Here is a 20,888-nt window from a genome sequence, read left to right as displayed (position 1 = left end):
CATAACTGTTTATGTTACACCTCCACATCTGCAATGAAAGGTGGTGGAGCTAGAGCGGTGTTAGTCAAACCATGAGACATACCTATAATCGGTCTTCTCACAAAAACATCTGCAGCTTCTGAACCGTTTGACCTACAAATTCGTATGACCACTCCCCGGAAAGGGGAGGCCCTCACGAACACGGTGATGTTCCCAATTTGTCTCTACGTCCCCCACAAGTGTCAGGGGACCCGTCTGAAGTCGGAACCCTTTATGTGCCAACTTCTGTTTGTAGAATCCAAAATCTTTGGGCAACAAACTAATGTGACCCCACTTGTCACAATGTTCTCAGTTTTGCCCTACGTTCCCCACAAGTGTCACGGGACTAATCTGAAGGTAACAGGTACTGATTAAAATGATAGATTTTTTAACCAGGGACCTCTCGCACCCTAAGCCATAATCGTACACTAACACCAACGATCCGTTTGGTCAAATAATTTTCACTTTCCACAAAAATGACGGTCAGGATATGAATCGATGTCTCCATGTTGCTAGCGAGCTTCAAATAGCATTGGTGGTATAGTGGTGAGCATAGCTGCCTTCCAAGCAGTTGACCCGGGTTGGATTCCTGGCCAATGCAGAGCATGACATATTCACTAGTTTTAGGGGCTGGGTGTAATTTCAAGTCTATTACATTGGAATCAATCTTCGTGGAAGTACGATTTGCTCTTACTTTTTGCAGGTTTTCTAAATGAAGTGCGACATTGAGCCAACTAGTGAATATGACAATAGATTAGCTGTCCATCGCCTAAACCATTCAGCCACCTCGTCCTGCGCCCAAGAGGTGGCTGTTTGCGACCAGTGGCCTGAGATCTGCCTCTCTGAGCTTGTTAAAAGATCTGCAAAAGGGCTCATCCGGGATTTGAACCCGGGACCTCTCGCACCCTAAGCGAGAATCATAACCCTAGACCAATGAGCCTTACACAATAACAAAATAGTTTTGCTTTCTGCGGCAATGACAATGAGGATATCCATTGTTCTTGTCCATGGTGCTTGGAAAGATTGAACCTCATGTGAGTGTTTGTGCTATACTTGTGAGCATAGCAGTCTTCCAAACTGTTGACCAGGCTTCAGTTCAAATCTTTTGTATTTCATCTGCTGTGTTTTTCACATTCTGTCTTCTTAAGCCGTGACAGCAAACTGATGATGAGTGTTGACAAATGAATATTGAGCAAAATGAGATCAATTAATATTTTAAAAGAGAAACTGAAAAAATAAAACTTCAAAAAGAATGGAGCTCATTTATTTTGAGTTGACTGATGCATCAGTACGTGAATCAAAGTAAACGAATGTAAAAAATACCCATTCAAATCGATCAGTTTTCAACTAGAGAGATTGAGATGTGTCGTATCTGTCTCAAGCCTCCATAACTGTTTATGTTACACCTCCACATCTGCAATGAAAGGTGGTGGAGCTAGAGCGGTGTTAGTCAAACCATGAGACATACCTATAATCGGTCTTCTCACAAAAACATCTGCAGCTTCTGAACCGTTTGACCTACAAATTCGTATGACCACTCCCCGAAAAGGGGAGGCCCTCACGAACACGGTGATGTTCCCAATTTGTCTCTACGTCCCCCACAAGTGTCAGGGGACCCGTCTGAAGTCGGAACCCTTTATGTGCCAACTTCTGTTCGTAGAATCCAAAATCTTTGGGCAACAAACTAATGTGACCCCACTTGTCACAATGTTCTCAGTTTTGCCCTACGTTCCCCACAAGTGTCACGGGACTAATCTGAAGGTAACAGGTACTGATTAAAATGATAGATTTTTTAACCAGGGACCTCTCGCACCCTAAGCCATAATCGTACACTAACACCAACGATCCGTTTGGTCAAATAATTTTCACTTTCCACAAAAATGACGGTCAGGATATGAATCGATGTCTCCATGTTGCTAGCGTGCTTCACATAGCATTGGTGGTATAGTGGTGAGCATAGCTGCCTTCCAAGCAGTTGACCCGGGTTCGATTCCCGGCCAATGCAGAGCGTGACATATTCACTAGTTTTAGGGGCTGGGTGTAATTTCAAGTCTATTACATTGGAATCAATCTTCGTGGAAGTACGATTTGCTCTTACTTTTTGCAGGTTTTCTAAATGAAGTGCGACATTGAGCCAACTAGTGAATATGACAATAGATTAGCTGTCCATCGCCTAAACCATTCAGCCACCTCGTCCTGCGCCCAAGAGGTGGCTGTTTGCGACCAGTGGCCTGAGATCTGCCTCTCTGAGCTTGTTAAAAGATCTGCAAAAGGGCTCATCCGGGATTTGAACCCGGGACCTCTCGCACCCTAAGCGAGAATCATAACCCTAGACCAATGAGCCTTACACAATAACAAAATAGTTTTGCTTTCTGCGGCAATGACAATGAGGATATCCATTGTTCTTGTCCATGGTGCTTGGAAAGATTGAACCTCATGTGAGTGTTTGTGCTATACTTGTGAGCATAGCAGTCTTCCAAACTGTTGACCAGGCTTCAGTTCAAATCTTTTGTATTTCATCTGCTGTGTTTTTCACATTCTGTCTTCTTAAGCCGTGACAGCAAACTGATGATGAGTGTTGACAAATGAATATTGAGCAAAATGAGATCAATTAATATTTTAAAAGAGAAACTGAAAAAATAAAACTTCAAAAAGAATGGAGCTCATTTATTTTGAGTTGACTGATGCATCAGTACGTGAATCAAAGTAAACGAATGTAAAAAATACCCATTCAAATCGATCAGTTTTCAACTAGAGAGATTGAGATGTGTCGTATCTGTCTCAAGCCTCCATAACTGTTTATGTTACACCTCCACATCTGCAATGAAAGGTGGTGGAGCTAGAGCGGTGTTAGTCAAACCATGAGACATACCTATAATCGGTCTTCTCACAAAAACATCTGCAGCTTCTGAACCGTTTGACCTACAAATTCGTATGACCACTCCCCGGAAAGGGGAGGCCCTCACGAACACGGTGATGTTCCCAATTTGTCTCTACGTCCCCCACAAGTGTCAGGGGACCCGTCTGAAGTCGGAACCCTTTATGTGCCAACTTCTGTTCGTAGAATCCAAAATCTTTGGGCAACAAACTAATGTGACCCCACTTGTCACAATGTTCTCAGTTTTGCCCTACGTTCCCCACAAGTGTCACGGGACTAATCTGAAGGTAACAGGTACTGATTAAAATGATAGATTTTTTAACCAGGGACCTCTCGCACCCTAAGCCATAATCGTACACTAACACCAACGATCCGTTTGGTCAAATAATTTTCACTTTCCACAAAAATGACGGTCAGGATATGAATCGATGTCTCCATGTTGCTAGCGTGCTTCACATAGCATTGGTGGTATAGTGGTGAGCATAGCTGCCTTCCAAGCAGTTGACCCGGGTTCGATTCCCGGCCAATGCAGAGCGTGACATATTCACTAGTTTTAGGGGCTGGGTGTAATTTCAAGTCTATTACATTGGAATCAATCTTCGTGGAAGTACGATTTGCTCTTACTTTTTGCAGGTTTTCTAAATGAAGTGCGACATTGAGCCAACTAGTGAATATCACAATAGATTAGCTGTCCATCGCCTAAACCATTCAGCCACCTCGTCCTGCGCCCAAGAGGTGGCTGTTTGCGACCAGTGGCCTGAGATCTGCCTGTCTGAGCTTGTTAAAAGATCTGCAAAAGGGCTCATCCGGGATTTGAACCCAGGACCTCTCGCACCCTAAGCGAGAATCATACCCCTAGACCAACGAGCCTTACACAATAACAAAATAGTTTTGCTTTCTGCGGCAATGACAATGAGGATATCCATTGTTCTTGTCCATGGTGCTTGGAAAGATTGAACCTCATGTGAGTGTTTGTGCTATACTTGTGAGCATAGCAGTCTTCCAAACTGTTGACCAGGCTTCAGTTCAAATCTTTTGTATTTCATCTGCTGTGTTTTTCACATTCTGTCTTCTTAAGCCGCGACAGCAAACTGATGATGAGTGTTGACAAATGAATATTGAGCAAAATGAGATCAATTAATATTTTAAAAGAGAAACTGAAAAAATAAAACTTCAAAAAGAATGGAGCTCATTTATTTTGAGTTGACTGATGCATCAGTACGTGAATCAAAGTAAACGAATGTAAAAAATACCCATTCAAATCGATCAGTTTTCAACTAGAGAGATTGAGATGTGTCGTATCTGTCTCAAGCCTCCATAACTGTTTATGTTACACCTCCACATCTGCAATGAAAGGTGGTGGAGCTAGAGCGGTGTTAGTCAAACCATGAGACATACCTATAATCGGTCTTCTCACAAAAACATCTGCAGCTTCTGAACCGTTTGACCTACAAATTCGTTTGACCACTCCCCGGAAAGGGGAGGCCCTCACGAACACGGTGGTGTTCCCAATTTGTCTCTACGTCCCCCACAAGTGTCAGGGGACCCGTCTGAAGTCGGAACCCTTTATGTGCCAACTTCTGTTTGTAGAATCCAAAATCTTTGGGCAACAAACTAATGTGACCCCACTTGTCACAATGTTCTCAGTTTTGCCCTACGTTCCCCACAAGTGTCACGGGACTAATCTGAAGGTAACAGGTACTGATTAAAATGATACATTTTTTAACCAGGGACCTCTCGCACCCTAAGCCATAATCGTACACTAACACCAACGATCCGTTTGGTCAAATAATTTTCACTTTCCACAAAAATGACGGTCAGGATATGAATCGATGTCTCCATGTTGCTAGCGTGCTTCACATAGCATTGGTGGTATAGTGGTGAGCATAGCTGCCTTCCAAGCAGTTGACCTGGGTTCGATTCCCGGCCAATGCAGAGCGTGACATATTCACTAGTTTTAGGGGCTGGGTGTAATTTCAAGTCTATTACATTGGAATCAATCTTCGTGGAAGTACGATTTGCTCTTACTTTTTGCAGGTTTTCTAAATGAAGTGCGACATTGAGCCAACTAGTGAATATCACAATAGATTAGCTGTCCATCGCCTAAACCATTCAGCCACCTCGTCCTGCACCCAAGAGGTGGCTGTTTGCGACCAGTGGCCTGAGATCTGCCTGTCTGAGCTTGTTAAAAGATCTGCAAAAGGGCTCATCCGGCATTTGAACCCAGGACCTCTCGCACCCTAAGCGAGAATCATACCCCTAGACCAACGAGCCTTACACAATAACAAAATAGTTTTGCTTTCTGCGGCAATGACAATGAGGATATCCATTGTTCTTGTCCATGGTGCTTGGAAAGATTGAACCTCATGTGAGTGTTTGTGCTATACTTGTGAGCATAGCAGTCTTCCAAACTGTTGAACAGGCTTCAGTTCAAATCTTTTGTATTTCATCTGCTGTGTTTTTCACATTCTGTCTTCTTAAGCCGCGACAGCAAACTGATGATGAGTGTTGACAAATGAATATTGAGCAAAATGAGATCAATTAATATTTTAAAAGAGAAACTGAAAAAATAAAACTTCAAAAAGAATGGAGCTCATTTATTTTGAGTTGACTGATGCATCAGTACGTGAATCAAAGTAAACGAATGTAAAAAATACCCATTCAAATCGATCAGTTTTCAACTAGAGAGATTGAGATGTGTCGTATCTGTCTCAAGCCTCCATAACTGTTTATGTTACACCTCCACATCTGCAATGAAAGGTGGTGGAGCTAGAGCGGTGTTAGTCAAACCATGAGACATACCTATAATCGGTCTTCTCACAAAAACATCTGCAGCTTCTGAACCGTTTGACCTACAAATTCGTATGACCACTCCCCGGAAAGGGGAGGCCCTCACGAACACGGTGATGTTCCCAATTTGTCTCTACGTCCCCCACAAGTGTCAGGGGACCCGTCTGAAGTCGGAACCCTTTATGTGCCAACTTCTGTTTGTAGAATCCAAAATCTTTGGGCAACAAACTAATGTGACCCCACTTGTCACAATGTTCTCAGTTTTGCCCTACGTTCCCCACAAGTGTCACGGGACTAATCTGAAGGTAACAGGTACTGATTAAAATGATAGATTTTTTAACCAGGGACCTCTCGCACCCTAAGCCATAATCGTACACTAACACCAACGATCCGTTTGGTCAAATAATTTTCACTTTCCACAAAAATGACGGTCAGGATATGAATCGATGTCTCCATGTTGCTAGCGAGCTTCAAATAGCATTGGTGGTATAGTGGTGAGCATAGCTGCCTTCCAAGCAGTTGACCCGGGTTGGATTCCTGGCCAATGCAGAGCATGACATATTCACTAGTTTTAGGGGCTGGGTGTAATTTCAAGTCTATTACATTGGAATCAATCTTCGTGGAAGTACGATTTGCTCTTACTTTTTGCAGGTTTTCTAAATGAAGTGCGACATTGAGCCAACTAGTGAATATGACAATAGATTAGCTGTCCATCGCCTAAACCATTCAGCCACCTCGTCCTGCGCCCAAGAGGTGGCTGTTTGCGACCAGTGGCCTGAGATCTGCCTCTCTGAGCTTGTTAAAAGATCTGCAAAAGGGCTCATCCGGGATTTGAACCCGGGACCTCTCGCACCCTAAGCGAGAATCATAACCCTAGACCAATGAGCCTTACACAATAACAAAATAGTTTTGCTTTCTGCGGCAATGACAATGAGGATATCCATTGTTCTTGTCCATGGTGCTTGGAAAGATTGAACCTCATGTGAGTGTTTGTGCTATACTTGTGAGCATAGCAGTCTTCCAAACTGTTGACCAGGCTTCAGTTCAAATCTTTTGTATTTCATCTGCTGTGTTTTTCACATTCTGTCTTCTTAAGCCGTGACAGCAAACTGATGATGAGTGTTGACAAATGAATATTGAGCAAAATGAGATCAATTAATATTTTAAAAGAGAAACTGAAAAAATAAAACTTCAAAAAGAATGGAGCTCATTTATTTTGAGTTGACTGATGCATCAGTACGTGAATCAAAGTAAACGAATGTAAAAAATACCCATTCAAATCGATCAGTTTTCAACTAGAGAGATTGAGATGTGTCGTATCTGTCTCAAGCCTCCATAACTGTTTATGTTACACCTCCACATCTGCAATGAAAGGTGGTGGAGCTAGAGCGGTGTTAGTCAAACCATGAGACATACCTATAATCGGTCTTCTCACAAAAACATCTGCAGCTTCTGAACCGTTTGACCTACAAATTCGTATGACCACTCCCCGGAAAGGGGAGGCCCTCACGAACACGGTGATGTTCCCAATTTGTCTCTACGTCCCCCACAAGTGTCAGGGGACCCGTCTGAAGTCGGAACCCTTTATGTGCCAACTTCTGTTTGTAGAATCCAAAATCTTTGGGCAACAAACTAATGTGACCCCACTTGTCACAATGTTCTCAGTTTTGCCCTACGTTCCCCACAAGTGTCACGGGACTAATCTGAAGGTAACAGGTACTGATTAAAATGATAGATTTTTTAACCAGGGACCTCTCGCACCCTAAGCCATAATCGTACACTAACACCAACGATCCGTTTGGTCAAATAATTTTCACTTTCCACAAAAATGACGGTCAGGATATGAATCGATGTCTCCATGTTGCTAGCGAGCTTCAAATAGCATTGGTGGTATAGTGGTGAGCATAGCTGCCTTCCAAGCAGTTGACCCGGGTTGGATTCCTGGCCAATGCAGAGCATGACATATTCACTAGTTTTAGGGGCTGGGTGTAATTTCAAGTCTATTACATTGGAATCAATCTTCGTGGAAGTACGATTTGCTCTTACTTTTTGCAGGTTTTCTAAATGAAGTGCGACATTGAGCCAACTAGTGAATATGACAATAGATTAGCTGTCCATCGCCTAAACCATTCAGCCACCTCGTCCTGCGCCCAAGAGGTGGCTGTTTGCGACCAGTGGCCTGAGATCTGCCTCTCTGAGCTTGTTAAAAGATCTGCAAAAGGGCTCATCCGGGATTTGAACCCGGGACCTCTCGCACCCTAAGCGAGAATCATAACCCTAGACCAATGAGCCTTACACAATAACAAAATAGTTTTGCTTTCTGCGGCAATGACAATGAGGATATCCATTGTTCTTGTCCATGGTGCTTGGAAAGATTGAACCTCATGTGAGTGTTTGTGCTATACTTGTGAGCATAGCAGTCTTCCAAACTGTTGACCAGGCTTCAGTTCAAATCTTTTGTATTTCATCTGCTGTGTTTTTCACATTCTGTCTTCTTAAGCCGCGACAGCAAACTGATGATGAGTGTTGACAAATGAATATTGAGCAAAATGAGATCAATTAATATTTTAAAAGAGAAACTGAAAAAATAAAACTTCAAAAAGAATGGAGCTCATTTATTTTGAGTTGACTGATGCATCAGTACGTGAATCAAAGTAAACGAATGTAAAAAATACCCATTCAAATCGATCAGTTTTCAACTAGAGAGATTGAGATGTGTCGTATCTGTCTCAAGCCTCCATAACTGTTTATGTTACACCTCCACATCTGCAATGAAAGGTGGTGGAGCTAGAGCGGTGTTAGTCAAACCATGAGACATACCTATAATCGGTCTTCTCACAAAAACATCTGTAGCTTCTGAACCGTTTGACCTACAAATTCGTATGACCACTCCCTGGAAAGGGGAGACCCTCACGAACACGGTGGTGTTCCCAATTTATCTCTACGTCCCCCACAAGTGTCAGGGGACCCGTCTGAAGTCGGAACCCTTTATGTGCCAACTTCTGTTTGTAGAATCCAAAATCTTTGGGCAACAAACTAATGTGACCCCACTTGTCACAATGTTCTCAGTTTTGCCCTACGTTCCCCACAAGTGTCACGGGACTAATCTGAAGGTAACAGGTACTGATTAAAATGATAGATTTTTTAACCAGGGACCTCTCGCACCCTAAGCCATAATCGTACACCTACACCAACGATCCGTTTGGTCAAATAATTTTCACTTTCCACAAAAATGACGGTCAGGATATGAATCGATGTCTCCATGTTGCTAGCGAGCTTCACATAGCATTGGTGGTATAGTGGTAAGCATAGCTGCCTTCCAAGCAGTTGACCCGGGTTCGATTCCCGGCCAATGCAGAGCATGAGATATTCACTAGTTTTAGTTGCTGGGTGTAATTTCAAGTGTATTACATTGGAATCAATCTTCGTGGAAGTCCGATTTGCTCTTACTTTTTGCAGGTTTTCTAAATGAAGTGCGACATTGAGCCAACTAGTGAATATCACAATAGATTAGCTGTCCATCGCCTAAACCATTCAGCCACCTCGTCCTGCGCCCAAGAGGTGGCTGTTTGCGACCAGTGGCCTGAGATCTGCCTGTCTGAGCTTGTTAAAAGATCTGCAAAAGGGCTCATCCGGGATTTGAACCCGGGACCTCTCACACCCTAAGCGAGAATCATACCCCTAGACCAACGAGCCTTACCCCATAACAAAATAGTTTTGCTTTCGGCGGCAATGACAATGAGGATATCCATTGTTCTTGTCCATGGTGCTTGGAAAGATTGAACCTCATGTGAGTGTTTGTGCTATACTTGTGAGCATAGCAGTCTTCCAAACTGTTGACCAGGCTTCAGTTCAAATCTTTTGTATTTCATCTGCTGTGTTTTTCACATTCTGTCTTCTTAAGCCGCGACAGCAAACTGATGATGAGTGTTGACAAATGAATATTGAGCAAAATGAGATCAATTAATATTTTAAAAGAGAAACTGAAAAAATAAAACTTCAAAAAGAATGGAGCTCATTTATTTTGAGTTGACTGATGCATCAGTACGTGAATCAAAGTAAACGAATGTAAAAAATACCCATTCAAATCGATCAGTTTTCAACTAGAGAGATTGAGATGTGTCGTATCTGTCTCAAGCCTCCATAACTGTTTATGTTACACCTCCACATCTGCAATGAAAGGTGGTGGAGCTAGAGCGGTGTTAGTCAAACCATGAGACATACTTATAATCGGTCTTCTCACAAAAACATCTGTAGCTTCTGAACCGTTTGACCTACAAATTCGTATGACCACTCCCTGGAAAGGGGAGACCCTCACGAACACGGTGGTGTTCTAAATTTATCTCTACGTCCCCCACAAGTGTCAGGGGACCCGTCTGAAGTCGGAACCCTTTATGTGCCAACTTCTGTTTGTAGAATCCAAAATCTTTGGGCAACAAACTAATGTGACCCCACTTGTCACAATGTTCTCAGTTTTGCCCTACGTTCCCCACAAGTGTCACGGGACTAATCTGAAGGTAACAGGTACTGATTAAAATGATAGATTTTTTAACCAGGGACCTCTCGCACCCTAAGCCATAATCGTACACCTACACCAACGATCCGTTTGGTCAAATAATTTTCACTTTCCACAAAAATGACGGTCAGGATATGAATCGATGTCTCCATGTTGCTAGCGAGCTTCACATAGCATTGGTGGTATAGTGGTAAGCATAGCTGCCTTCCAAGCAGTTGACCCGGGTTCGATTCCCGGCCAATGCAGAGCATGAGATATTCACTAGTTTTAGTTGCTGGGTGTAATTTCAAGTGTATTACATTGGAATCAATCTTCGTGGAAGTCCGATTTGCTCTTACTTTTTGCAGGTTTTCTAAATGAAGTGCGACATTGAGCCAACTAGTGAATATCACAATAGATTAGCTGTCCATCGCCTAAACCATTCAGCCACCTCGTCCTGCGCCCAAGAGGTGGCTGTTTGCGACCAGTGGCCTGAGATCTGCCTGTCTGAGCTTGTTAAAAGATCTGCAAAAGGGCTCATCCGGGATTTGAACCCGGGACCTCTCACACCCTAAGCGAGAATCATACCCCTAGACCAACGAGCCTTACCCCATAACAAAATAGTTTTGCTTTCGGCGGCAATGACAATGAGGATATCCATTGTTCTTGTCCATGGTGCTTGGAAAGATTGAACCTCATGTGAGTGTTTGTGCTATACTTGTGAGCATAGCAGTCTTCCAAACTGTTGACCAGGCTTCAGTTCAAATCTTTTGAATTTCATCTGCTGTGTTTTTCACATTCTGTCTTCTTAAGCCGCGACAGCAAACTGATGATGAGTGTTGACAAATGAATATTGAGCAAAATGAGATCAATTAATATTTTAAAAGAGAAACTGAAAAAATAAAACTTCAAAAAGAATGGAGCTCATTTATTTTGAGTTGACTGATGCATCAGTACGTGAATCAAAGTAAACGAATGTAAAAAATACCCATTCAAATCGATCAGTTTTCAACTAGAGAGATTGAGATGTGTCGTATCTGTCTCAAGCCTCCATAACTGTTTATGTTACACCTCCACATCTGCAATGAAAGGTGGTGGAGCTAGAGCGGTGTTAGTCAAACCATGAGACATACTTATAATCGGTCTTCTCACAAAAACATCTGTAGCTTCTGAACCGTTTGACCTACAAATTCGTATGACCACTCCCTGGAAAGGGGAGACCCTCACGAACACGGTGGTGTTCTCAATTTATCTCTACGTCCCCCACAAGTGTCAGGGGACCCGTCTGAAGTCGGAACCCTTTATGTGCCAACTTCTGTTTGTAGAATCCAAAATCTTTGGGCAACAAACTAATGTGACCCCACTTGTCACAATGTTCTCAGTTTTGCCCTACGTTCCCCACAAGTGTCACGGGACTAATCTGAAGGTAACAGGTACTGATTAAAATGATAGATTTTTTAACCAGGGACCTCTCGCACCCTAAGCCATAATCGTACACCTACACCAACGATCCGTTTGGTCAAATAATTTTCACTTTCCACAAAAATGACGGTCAGGATATGAATCGATGTCTCCATGTTGCTAGCGAGCTTCACATAGCATTGGTGGTATAGTGGTAAGCATAGCTGCCTTCCAAGCAGTTGACCCGGGTTCGATTCCCGGCCAATGCAGAGCATGAGATATTCACTAGTTTTAGTTGCTGGGTGTAATTTCAAGTGTATTACATTGGAATCAATCTTCGTGGAAGTCCGATTTGCTCTTACTTTTTGCAGGTTTTCTAAATGAAGTGCGACATTGAGCCAACTAGTGAATATCACAATAGATTAGCTGTCCATCGCCTAAACCATTCAGCCACCTCGTCCTGCGCCCAAGAGGTGGCTGTTTGCGACCAGTGGCCTGAGATCTGCCTGTCTGAGCTTGTTAAAAGATCTGCAAAAGGGCTCATCCGGGATTTGAACCCGGGACCTCTCACACCCTAAGCGAGAATCATACCCCTAGACCAACGAGCCTTACCCCATAACAAAATAGTTTTGCTTTCGGCGGCAATGACAATGAGGATATCCATTGTTCTTGTCCATGGTGCTTGGAAAGATTGAACCTCATGTGAGTGTTTGTGCTATACTTGTGAGCATAGCAGTCTTCCAAACTGTTGACCAGGCTTCAGTTCAAATCTTTTGAATTTCATCTGCTGTGTTTTTCACATTCTGTCTTCTTAAGCCGCGACAGCAAACTGATGATGAGTGTTGACAAATGAATATTGAGCAAAATGAGATCAATTAATATTTTAAAAGAGAAACTGAAAAAATAAAACTTCAAAAAGAATGGAGCTCATTTATTTTGAGTTGACTGATGCATCAGTACGTGAATCAAAGTAAACGAATGTAAAAAATACCCATTCAAATCGATCAGTTTTCAACTAGAGAGATTGAGATGTGTCGTATCTGTCTCAAGCCTCCATAACTGTTTATGTTACACCTCCACATCTGCAATGAAAGGTGGTGGAGCTAGAGCGGTGTTAGTCAAACCATGAGACATACTTATAATCGGTCTTCTCACAAAAACATCTGTAGCTTCTGAACCGTTTGACCTACAAATTCGTATGACCACTCCCTGGAAAGGGGAGACCCTCACGAACACGGTGGTGTTCTAAATTTATCTCTACGTCCCCCACAAGTGTCAGGGGACCCGTCTGAAGTCGGAACCCTTTATGTGCCAACTTCTGTTTGTAGAATCCAAAATCTTTGGGCAACAAACTAATGTGACCCCACTTGTCACAATGTTCTCAGTTTTGCCCTACGTTCCCCACAAGTGTCACGGGACTAATCTGAAGGTAACAGGTACTGATTAAAATGATAGATTTTTTAACCAGGGACCTCTCGCACCCTAAGCCATAATCGTACACCTACACCAACGATCCGTTTGGTCAAATAATTTTCACTTTCCACAAAAATGACGGTCAGGATATGAATCGATGTCTCCATGTTGCTAGCGAGCTTCACATAGCATTGGTGGTATAGTGGTAAGCATAGCTGCCTTCCAAGCAGTTGACCCGGGTTCGATTCCCGGCCAATGCAGAGCATGAGATATTCACTAGTTTTAGTTGCTGGGTGTAATTTCAAGTGTATTACATTGGAATCAATCTTCGTGGAAGTCCGATTTGCTCTTACTTTTTGCAGGTTTTCTAAATGAAGTGCGACATTGAGCCAACTAGTGAATATCACAATAGATTAGCTGTCCATCGCCTAAACCATTCAGCCACCTCGTCCTGCGCCCAAGAGGTGGCTGTTTGCGACCAGTGGCCTGAGATCTGCCTGTCTGAGCTTGTTAAAAGATCTGCAAAAGGGCTCATCCGGGATTTGAACCCGGGACCTCTCACACCCTAAGCGAGAATCATACCCCTAGACCAACGAGCCTTACCCCATAACAAAATAGTTTTGCTTTCGGCGGCAATGACAATGAGGATATCCATTGTTCTTGTCCATGGTGCTTGGAAAGATTGAACCTCATGTGAGTGTTTGTGCTATACTTGTGAGCATAGCAGTCTTCCAAACTGTTGACCAGGCTTCAGTTCAAATCTTTTGAATTTCATCTGCTGTGTTTTTCACATTCTGTCTTCTTAAGCCGCGACAGCAAACTGATGATGAGTGTTGACAAATGAATATTGAGCAAAATGAGATCAATTAATATTTTAAAAGAGAAACTGAAAAAATAAAACTTCAAAAAGAATGGAGCTCATTTATTTTGAGTTGACTGATGCATCAGTACGTGAATCAAAGTAAACGAATGTAAAAAATACCCATTCAAATCGATCAGTTTTCAACTAGAGAGATTGAGATGTGTCGTATCTGTCTCAAGCCTCCATAACTGTTTATGTTACACCTCCACATCTGCAATGAAAGGTGGTGGAGCTAGAGCGGTGTTAGTCAAACCATGAGACATACTTATAATCGGTCTTCTCACAAAAACATCTGTAGCTTCTGAACCGTTTGACCTACAAATTCGTATGACCACTCCCTGGAAAGGGGAGACCCTCACGAACACGGTGGTGTTCTCAATTTATCTCTACGTCCCCCACAAGTGTCAGGGGACCCGTCTGAAGTCGGAACCCTTTATGTGCCAACTTCTGTTTGTAGAATCCAAAATCTTTGGGCAACAAACTAATGTGACCCCACTTGTCACAATGTTCTCAGTTTTGCCCTACGTTCCCCACAAGTGTCACGGGACTAATCTGAAGGTAACAGGTACTGATTAAAATGATAGATTTTTTAACCAGGGACCTCTCGCACCCTAAGCCATAATCGTACACCTACACCAACGATCCGTTTGGTCAAATAATTTTCACTTTCCACAAAAATGACGGTCAGGATATGAATCGATGTCTCCATGTTGCTAGCGAGCTTCACATAGCATTGGTGGTATAGTGGTAAGCATAGCTGCCTTCCAAGCAGTTGACCCGGGTTCGATTCCCGGCCAATGCAGAGCATGAGATATTCACTAGTTTTAGTTGCTGGGTGTAATTTCAAGTGTATTACATTGGAATCAATCTTCGTGGAAGTCCGATTTGCTCTTACTTTTTGCAGGTTTTCTAAATGAAGTGCGACATTGAGCCAACTAGTGAATATCACAATAGATTAGCTGTCCATCGCCTAAACCATTCAGCCACCTCGTCCTGCGCCCAAGAGGTGGCTGTTTGCGACCAGTGGCCTGAGATCTGCCTGTCTGAGCTTGTTAAAAGATCTGCAAAAGGGCTCATCCGGGATTTGAACCCGGGACCTCTCACACCCTAAGCGAGAATCATACCCCTAGACCAACGAGCCTTACCCCATAACAAAATAGTTTTGCTTTCGGCGGCAATGACAATGAGGATATCCATTGTTCTTGTCCATGGTGCTTGGAAAGATTGAACCTCATGTGAGTGTTTGTGCTACACTTGTGAGCATAGCAGTCTTCCAAACTGTTGACCAGGCTTCAGTTCAAATCTTTTGAATTTCATCTGCTGTGTTTTTCACATTCTGTCTTCTTAAGCCGCGACAGCAAACTGATGATGAGTGTTGACAAATGAATATTGAGCAAAATGAGATCAATTAATATTTTAAAAGAGAAACTGAAAAAATAAAACTTCAAAAAGAATGGAGCTCATTTATTTTGAGTTGACTGATGCATCAGTACGTGAATCAAAGTAAACGAATGTAAAAAATACCCATTCAAATCGATCAGTTTTCAACTAGAGAGATTGAGATGTGTCGTATCTGTCTCAAGCCTCCATAACTGTTTATGTTACACCTCCACATCTGCAATGAAAGGTGGTGGAGCTAGAGCGGTGTTAGTCAAACCATGAGACATACTTATAATCGGTCTTCTCACAAAAACATCTGTAGCTTCTGAACCGTTTGACCTACAAATTCGTATGACCACTCCCTGGAAAGGGGAGACCCTCACGAACACGGTGGTGTTCTCAATTTATCTCTACGTCCCCCACAAGTGTCAGGGGACCCGTCTGAAGTCGGAACCCTTTATGTGCCAACTTCTGTTTGTAGAATCCAAAATCTTTGGGCAACAAACTAATGTGACCCCACTTGTCACAATGTTCTCAGTTTTGCCCTACGTTCCCCACAAGTGTCACGGGACTAATCTGAAGGTAACAGGTACTGATTAAAATGATAGATTTTTTAACCAGGGACCTCTCGCACCCTAAGCCATAATCGTACACCTACACCAACGATCCGTTTGGTCAAATAATTTTCACTTTCCACAAAAATGACGGTCAGGATATGAATCGATGTCTCCATGTTGCTAGCGAGCTTCACATAGCATTGGTGGTATAGTGGTAAGCATAGCTGCCTTCCAAGCAGTTGACCCGGGTTCGATTCCCGGCCAATGCAGAGCATGAGATATTCACTAGTTTTAGTTGCTGGGTGTAATTTCAAGTGTATTACATTGGAATCAATCTTCGTGGAAGTCCGATTTGCTCTTACTTTTTGCAGGTTTTCTAAATGAAGTGCGACATTGAGCCAACTAGTGAATATCACAATAGATTAGCTGTCCATCGCCTAAACCATTCAGCCACCTCGTCCTGCGCCCAAGAGGTGGCTGTTTGCGACCAGTGGCCTGAGATCTGCCTGTCTGAGCTTGTTAAAAGATCTGCAAAAGGGCTCATCCGGGATTTGAACCCGGGACCTCTCACACCCTAAGCGAGAATCATACCCCTAGACCAACGAGCCTTACCCCATAACAAAATAGTTTTGCTTTCGGCGGCAATGACAATGAGGATATCCATTGTTCTTGTCCATGGTGCTTGGAAAGATTGAACCTCATGTGAGTGTTTGTGCTATACTTGTGAGCATAGCAGTCTTCCAAACTGTTGACCAGGCTTCAGTTCAAATCTTTTGAATTTCATCTGCTGTGTTTTTCACATTCTGTCTTCTTAAGCCGCGACAGCAAACTGATGATGAGTGTTGACAAATGAATATTGAGCAAAATGAGATCAATTAATATTTTAAAAGAGAAACTGAAAAAATAAAACTTCAAAAAGAATGGAGCTCATTTATTTTGAGTTGACTGATGCATCAGTACGTGAATCAAAGTAAACGAATGTAAAAAATACCCATTCAAATCGATCAGTTTTCAACTAGAGAGATTGAGATGTGTCGTATCTGTCTCAAGCCTCCATAACTGTTTATGTTACACCTCCACATCTGCAATGAAAGGTGGTGGAGCTAGAGCGGTGTTAGTCAAACCATGAGACATACTTATAATCGGTCTTCTCACAAAAACATCTGTAGCTTCTGAACCGTTTGACCTACAAATTCGTATGACCACTCCCTGGAAAGGGGAGACCCTCACGAACACGGTGGTGTTCTAAATTTATCTCTACGTCCCCCACAAGTGTCAGGGGACCCGTCTGAAGTCGGAACCCTTTATGTGCCAACTTCTGTTTGTAGAATCCAAAATCTTTGGGCAACAAACTAATGTGACCCCACTTGTCACAATGTTCTCAGTTTTGCCCTACGTTCCCCACAAGTGTCACGGGACTAATCTGAAGGTAACAGGTACTGATTAAAATGATAGATTTTTTAACCAGGGACCTCTCGCACCCTAAGCCATAATCGTACACCTACACCAACGATCCGTTTGGTCAAATAATTTTCACTTTCCACAAAAATGACGGTCAGGATATGAATCGATGTCTCCATGTTGCTAGCGAGCTTCACATAGCATTGGTGGTATAGTGGTAAGCATAGCTGCCTTCCAAGCAGTTGACCCGGGTTCGATTCCCGGCCAATGCAGAGCATGAGATATTCACTAGTTTTAGTTGCTGGGTGTAATTTCAAGTGTATTACATTGGAATCAATCTTCGTGGAAGTCCGATTTGCTCTTACTTTTTGCAGGTTTTCTAAATGAAGTGCGACATTGAGCCAACTAGTGAATATCACAATAGATTAGCTGTCCATCGCCTAAACCATTCAGCCACCTCGTCCTGCGCCCAAGAGGTGGCTGTTTGCGACCAGTGGCCTGAGATCTGCCTGTCTGAGCTTGTTAAAAGATCTGCAAAAGGGCTCATCCGGGATTTGAACCCGGGACCTCTCACACCCTAAGCGAGAATCATACCCCTAGACCAACGAGCCTTACCCCATAACAAAATAGTTTTGCTTTCGGCGGCAATGACAATGAGGATATCCATTGTTCTTGTCCATGGTGCTTGGAAAGATTGAACCTCATGTGAGTGTTTGTGCTATACTTGTGAGCATAGCAGTCTTCCAAACTGTTGACCAGGCTTCAGTTCAAATCTTTTGAATTTCATCTGCTGTGTTTTTCACATTCTGTCTTCTTAAGCCGCGACAGCAAACTGATGATGAGTGTTGACAAATGAATATTGAGCAAAATGAGATCAATTAATATTTTAAAAGAGAAACTGAAAAAATAAAACTTCAAAAAGAATGGAGCTCATTTATTTTGAGTTGACTGATGCATCAGTACGTGAATCAAAGTAAACGAATGTAAAAAATACCCATTCAAATCGATCAGTTTTCAACTAGAGAGATTGAGATGTGTCGTATCTGTCTCAAGCCTCCATAACTGTTTATGTTACACCTCCACATCTGCAATGAAAGGTGGTGGAGCTAGAGCGGTGTTAGTCAAACCATGAGACATACTTATAATCGGTCTTCTCACAAAAACATCTGTAGCTTCTGAACCGTTTGACCTACAAATTCGTATGACCACTCCCTGGAAAGGGGAGACCCTCACGAACACGGTGGTGTTCTAAATTTATCTCTACGTCCCCCACAAGTGTCAGGGGACCCGTCTGAAGTCGGAACCCTTTATGTGCCAACTTCTGTTTGTAGAATCCAAAATCTTTGGGCAACAAACTAATGTGACCCCACTTGTCACAATGTTCTCAGTTTTGCCCTACGTTCCCCACAAGTGTCACGGGACTAATCTGAAGGTAACAGGTACTGATTAAAATGATAGATTTTTTAACCAGGGACCTCTCGCACCCTAAGCCATAATCGTACACCTACACCAACGATCCGTTTGGTCAAATAATTTTCACTTTCCACAAAAATGACGGTCAGGATATGAATCGATGTCTCCATGTTGCTAGCGAGCTTCACATAGCATTGGTGGTATAGTGGTAAGCATAGCTGCCTTCCAAGCAGTTGACCCGGGTTCGATTCCCGGCCAATGCAGAGCATGAGATATTCACTAGTTTTAGTTGCTGGGTGTAATTTCAAGTGTATTACATTGGAATCAATCTTCGTGGAAGTCCGATTTGCTCTTACTTTTTGCAGGTTTTCTAAATGAAGTGCGACATTGAGCCAACTAGTGAATATCACAATAGATTAGCTGTCCATCGCCTAAACCATTCAGCCACCTCGTCCTGCGCCCAAGAGGTGGCTGTTTGCGACCAGTGGCCTGAGATCTGCCTGTCTGAGCTTGTTAAAAGATCTGCAAAAGGGCTCATCCGGGATTTGAACCCGGGACCTCTCACACCCTAAGCGAGAATCATACCCCTAGACCAACGAGCCTTACCCCATAACAAAATAGTTTTGCTTTCGGCGGCAATGACAATGAGGATATCCATTGTTCTTGTCCATGGTGCTTGGAAAGATTGAACCTCATGTGAGTGTTTGTGCTATACTTGTGAGCATAGCAGTCTTCCAAACTGTTGACCAGGCTTCAGTTCAAATCTTTTGAATTTCATCTGCTGTGTTTTTCACATTCTGTCTTCTTAAGCCGCGACAGCAAACTGATGATGAGTGTTGACAAATGAATATTGAGCAAAATGAGATCAATTAATATTTTAAAAGAGAAACTGAAAAAATAAAACTTCAAAAAGAATGGAGCTCATTTATTTTGAGTTGACTGATGCATCAGTACGTGAATCAAAGTAAACGAATGTAAAAAATACCCATTCAAATCGATCAGTTTTCAACTAGAGAGATTGAGATGTGTCGTATCTGTCTCAAGCCTCCATAACTGTTTATGTTACACCTCCACATCTGCAATGAAAGGTGGTGGAGCTAGAGCGGTGTTAGTCAAACCATGAGACATACTTATAATCGGTCTTCTCACAAAAACATCTGTAGCTTCTGAACCGTTTGACCTACAAATTCGTATGACCACTCCCTGGAAAGGGGAGACCCTCACGAACACGGTGGTGTTCTAAATTTATCTCTACGTCCCCCACAAGTGTCAGGGGACCCGTCTGAAGTCGGAACCCTTTATGTGCCAACTTCTGTTTGTAGAATCCAAAATCTTTGGGCAACAAACTAATGTGACCCCACTTGTCACAATGTTCTCAGTTTTGCCCTACGTTCCCCACAAGTGTCACGGGACTAATCTGAAGGTAACAGGTACTGATTAAAATGATAGATTTTTTAACCAGGGACCTCTCGCACCCTAAGCCATAATCGTACACCTACACCAACGATCCGTTTGGTCAAATAATTTTCACTTTCCACAAAAATGACGGTCAGGATATGAATCGATGTCTCCATGTTGCTAGCGAGCTTCACATAGCATTGGTGGTATAGTGGTAAGCATAGCTGCCTTCCAAGCAGTTGACCCGGGTTCGATTCCCGGCCAATGCAGAGCATGAGATATTCACTAGTTTTAGTTGCTGGGTGTAATTTCAAGTGTATTACATTGGAATCAATCTTCGTGGAAGTCCGATTTGCTCTTACTTTTTGCAGGTTTTCTAAATGAAGTGCGACATTGAGCCAACTAGTGAATATCACAATAGATTAGCTGTCCATCGCCTAAACCATTCAGCCACCTCGTCCTGCGCCCAAGAGGTGGCTGTTTGCGACCAGTGGCCTGAGATCTGCCTGTCTGAGCTTGTTAAAAGATCTGCAAAAGGGCTCATCCGGGATTTGAACCCGGGACCTCTCACACCCTAAGCGAGAATCATACCCCTAGACCAACGAGCCTTACCCCATAACAAAATAGTTTTGCTTTCGGCGGCAATGACAATGAGGATATCCATTGTTCTTGTCCATGGTGCTTGGAAAGATTGAACCTCATGTGAGTGTTTGTGCTATACTTGTGAGCATAGCAGTCTTCCAAACTGTTGACCAGGCTTCAGTTCAAATCTTTTGAATTTCATCTGCTGTGTTTTTCACATTCTGTCTTCTTAAGCCGCGACAGCAAACTGATGATGAGTGTTGACAAATGAATATTGAGCAAAATGAGATCAATTAATAT

General features: G+C 42.8%; 27 non-coding genes across 27 annotated transcripts; 12 read left to right on the top strand and 15 right to left on the bottom strand.

The window, feature by feature from the left end:
- Window positions 1-886: 886 nt before the first annotated feature.
- Window positions 887-958, bottom strand: trnap-agg (transfer RNA proline (anticodon AGG)). The gene has a single exon. It is a non-coding gene; the product is annotated as a tRNA-Pro (tRNA).
- Window positions 959-1,951: 993 nt separating this feature from the next.
- On the top strand, window positions 1,952-2,023 carry trnag-ucc (transfer RNA glycine (anticodon UCC)). Its single transcript has one exon. It is a non-coding gene; the product is annotated as a tRNA-Gly (tRNA).
- Window positions 2,024-2,290: 267 nt separating this feature from the next.
- trnap-agg (transfer RNA proline (anticodon AGG)) lies at window positions 2,291-2,362 on the bottom strand. Its single transcript has one exon. It is a non-coding gene; the product is annotated as a tRNA-Pro (tRNA).
- Window positions 2,363-3,355: 993 nt separating this feature from the next.
- On the top strand, window positions 3,356-3,427 carry trnag-ucc (transfer RNA glycine (anticodon UCC)). Its single transcript has one exon. It is a non-coding gene; the product is annotated as a tRNA-Gly (tRNA).
- Window positions 3,428-3,694: 267 nt separating this feature from the next.
- Window positions 3,695-3,766, bottom strand: trnap-agg (transfer RNA proline (anticodon AGG)). The gene has a single exon. It is a non-coding gene; the product is annotated as a tRNA-Pro (tRNA).
- A 993-nt stretch (window positions 3,767-4,759) lies between these two features.
- Window positions 4,760-4,831, top strand: trnag-ucc (transfer RNA glycine (anticodon UCC)). The gene has a single exon. It is a non-coding gene; the product is annotated as a tRNA-Gly (tRNA).
- Window positions 4,832-5,098: 267 nt separating this feature from the next.
- trnap-agg (transfer RNA proline (anticodon AGG)) lies at window positions 5,099-5,170 on the bottom strand. Its single transcript has one exon. It is a non-coding gene; the product is annotated as a tRNA-Pro (tRNA).
- A 1,332-nt stretch (window positions 5,171-6,502) lies between these two features.
- trnap-agg (transfer RNA proline (anticodon AGG)) lies at window positions 6,503-6,574 on the bottom strand. The gene has a single exon. It is a non-coding gene; the product is annotated as a tRNA-Pro (tRNA).
- Window positions 6,575-7,906: 1,332 nt separating this feature from the next.
- trnap-agg (transfer RNA proline (anticodon AGG)) lies at window positions 7,907-7,978 on the bottom strand. The gene has a single exon. It is a non-coding gene; the product is annotated as a tRNA-Pro (tRNA).
- Window positions 7,979-8,971: 993 nt separating this feature from the next.
- Window positions 8,972-9,043, top strand: trnag-ucc (transfer RNA glycine (anticodon UCC)). The gene has a single exon. It is a non-coding gene; the product is annotated as a tRNA-Gly (tRNA).
- Window positions 9,044-9,310: 267 nt separating this feature from the next.
- trnap-agg (transfer RNA proline (anticodon AGG)) lies at window positions 9,311-9,382 on the bottom strand. The gene has a single exon. It is a non-coding gene; the product is annotated as a tRNA-Pro (tRNA).
- A 993-nt stretch (window positions 9,383-10,375) lies between these two features.
- trnag-ucc (transfer RNA glycine (anticodon UCC)) lies at window positions 10,376-10,447 on the top strand. Its single transcript has one exon. It is a non-coding gene; the product is annotated as a tRNA-Gly (tRNA).
- Window positions 10,448-10,714: 267 nt separating this feature from the next.
- trnap-agg (transfer RNA proline (anticodon AGG)) lies at window positions 10,715-10,786 on the bottom strand. Its single transcript has one exon. It is a non-coding gene; the product is annotated as a tRNA-Pro (tRNA).
- A 993-nt stretch (window positions 10,787-11,779) lies between these two features.
- On the top strand, window positions 11,780-11,851 carry trnag-ucc (transfer RNA glycine (anticodon UCC)). The gene has a single exon. It is a non-coding gene; the product is annotated as a tRNA-Gly (tRNA).
- Window positions 11,852-12,118: 267 nt separating this feature from the next.
- trnap-agg (transfer RNA proline (anticodon AGG)) lies at window positions 12,119-12,190 on the bottom strand. The gene has a single exon. It is a non-coding gene; the product is annotated as a tRNA-Pro (tRNA).
- A 993-nt stretch (window positions 12,191-13,183) lies between these two features.
- On the top strand, window positions 13,184-13,255 carry trnag-ucc (transfer RNA glycine (anticodon UCC)). The gene has a single exon. It is a non-coding gene; the product is annotated as a tRNA-Gly (tRNA).
- A 267-nt stretch (window positions 13,256-13,522) lies between these two features.
- On the bottom strand, window positions 13,523-13,594 carry trnap-agg (transfer RNA proline (anticodon AGG)). The gene has a single exon. It is a non-coding gene; the product is annotated as a tRNA-Pro (tRNA).
- Window positions 13,595-14,587: 993 nt separating this feature from the next.
- Window positions 14,588-14,659, top strand: trnag-ucc (transfer RNA glycine (anticodon UCC)). The gene has a single exon. It is a non-coding gene; the product is annotated as a tRNA-Gly (tRNA).
- A 267-nt stretch (window positions 14,660-14,926) lies between these two features.
- trnap-agg (transfer RNA proline (anticodon AGG)) lies at window positions 14,927-14,998 on the bottom strand. The gene has a single exon. It is a non-coding gene; the product is annotated as a tRNA-Pro (tRNA).
- Window positions 14,999-15,991: 993 nt separating this feature from the next.
- Window positions 15,992-16,063, top strand: trnag-ucc (transfer RNA glycine (anticodon UCC)). The gene has a single exon. It is a non-coding gene; the product is annotated as a tRNA-Gly (tRNA).
- Window positions 16,064-16,330: 267 nt separating this feature from the next.
- On the bottom strand, window positions 16,331-16,402 carry trnap-agg (transfer RNA proline (anticodon AGG)). Its single transcript has one exon. It is a non-coding gene; the product is annotated as a tRNA-Pro (tRNA).
- A 993-nt stretch (window positions 16,403-17,395) lies between these two features.
- Window positions 17,396-17,467, top strand: trnag-ucc (transfer RNA glycine (anticodon UCC)). The gene has a single exon. It is a non-coding gene; the product is annotated as a tRNA-Gly (tRNA).
- Window positions 17,468-17,734: 267 nt separating this feature from the next.
- Window positions 17,735-17,806, bottom strand: trnap-agg (transfer RNA proline (anticodon AGG)). The gene has a single exon. It is a non-coding gene; the product is annotated as a tRNA-Pro (tRNA).
- Window positions 17,807-18,799: 993 nt separating this feature from the next.
- trnag-ucc (transfer RNA glycine (anticodon UCC)) lies at window positions 18,800-18,871 on the top strand. The gene has a single exon. It is a non-coding gene; the product is annotated as a tRNA-Gly (tRNA).
- Window positions 18,872-19,138: 267 nt separating this feature from the next.
- Window positions 19,139-19,210, bottom strand: trnap-agg (transfer RNA proline (anticodon AGG)). The gene has a single exon. It is a non-coding gene; the product is annotated as a tRNA-Pro (tRNA).
- Window positions 19,211-20,203: 993 nt separating this feature from the next.
- trnag-ucc (transfer RNA glycine (anticodon UCC)) lies at window positions 20,204-20,275 on the top strand. The gene has a single exon. It is a non-coding gene; the product is annotated as a tRNA-Gly (tRNA).
- A 267-nt stretch (window positions 20,276-20,542) lies between these two features.
- On the bottom strand, window positions 20,543-20,614 carry trnap-agg (transfer RNA proline (anticodon AGG)). Its single transcript has one exon. It is a non-coding gene; the product is annotated as a tRNA-Pro (tRNA).
- Between the last annotated feature and the right edge of the window lie 274 nt (window positions 20,615-20,888).

The sequence above is a fragment of the Salmo salar genome, unplaced genomic scaffold (assembly GCF_965601325.2).
Source record: "Salmo salar unplaced genomic scaffold, fSalSal1 ptg000135l, whole genome shotgun sequence".
Classification (NCBI taxonomy): domain Eukaryota; kingdom Metazoa; phylum Chordata; class Actinopteri; order Salmoniformes; family Salmonidae; genus Salmo; species Salmo salar.
This window is presented reverse-complemented; position numbering and strand designations above follow the sequence as displayed.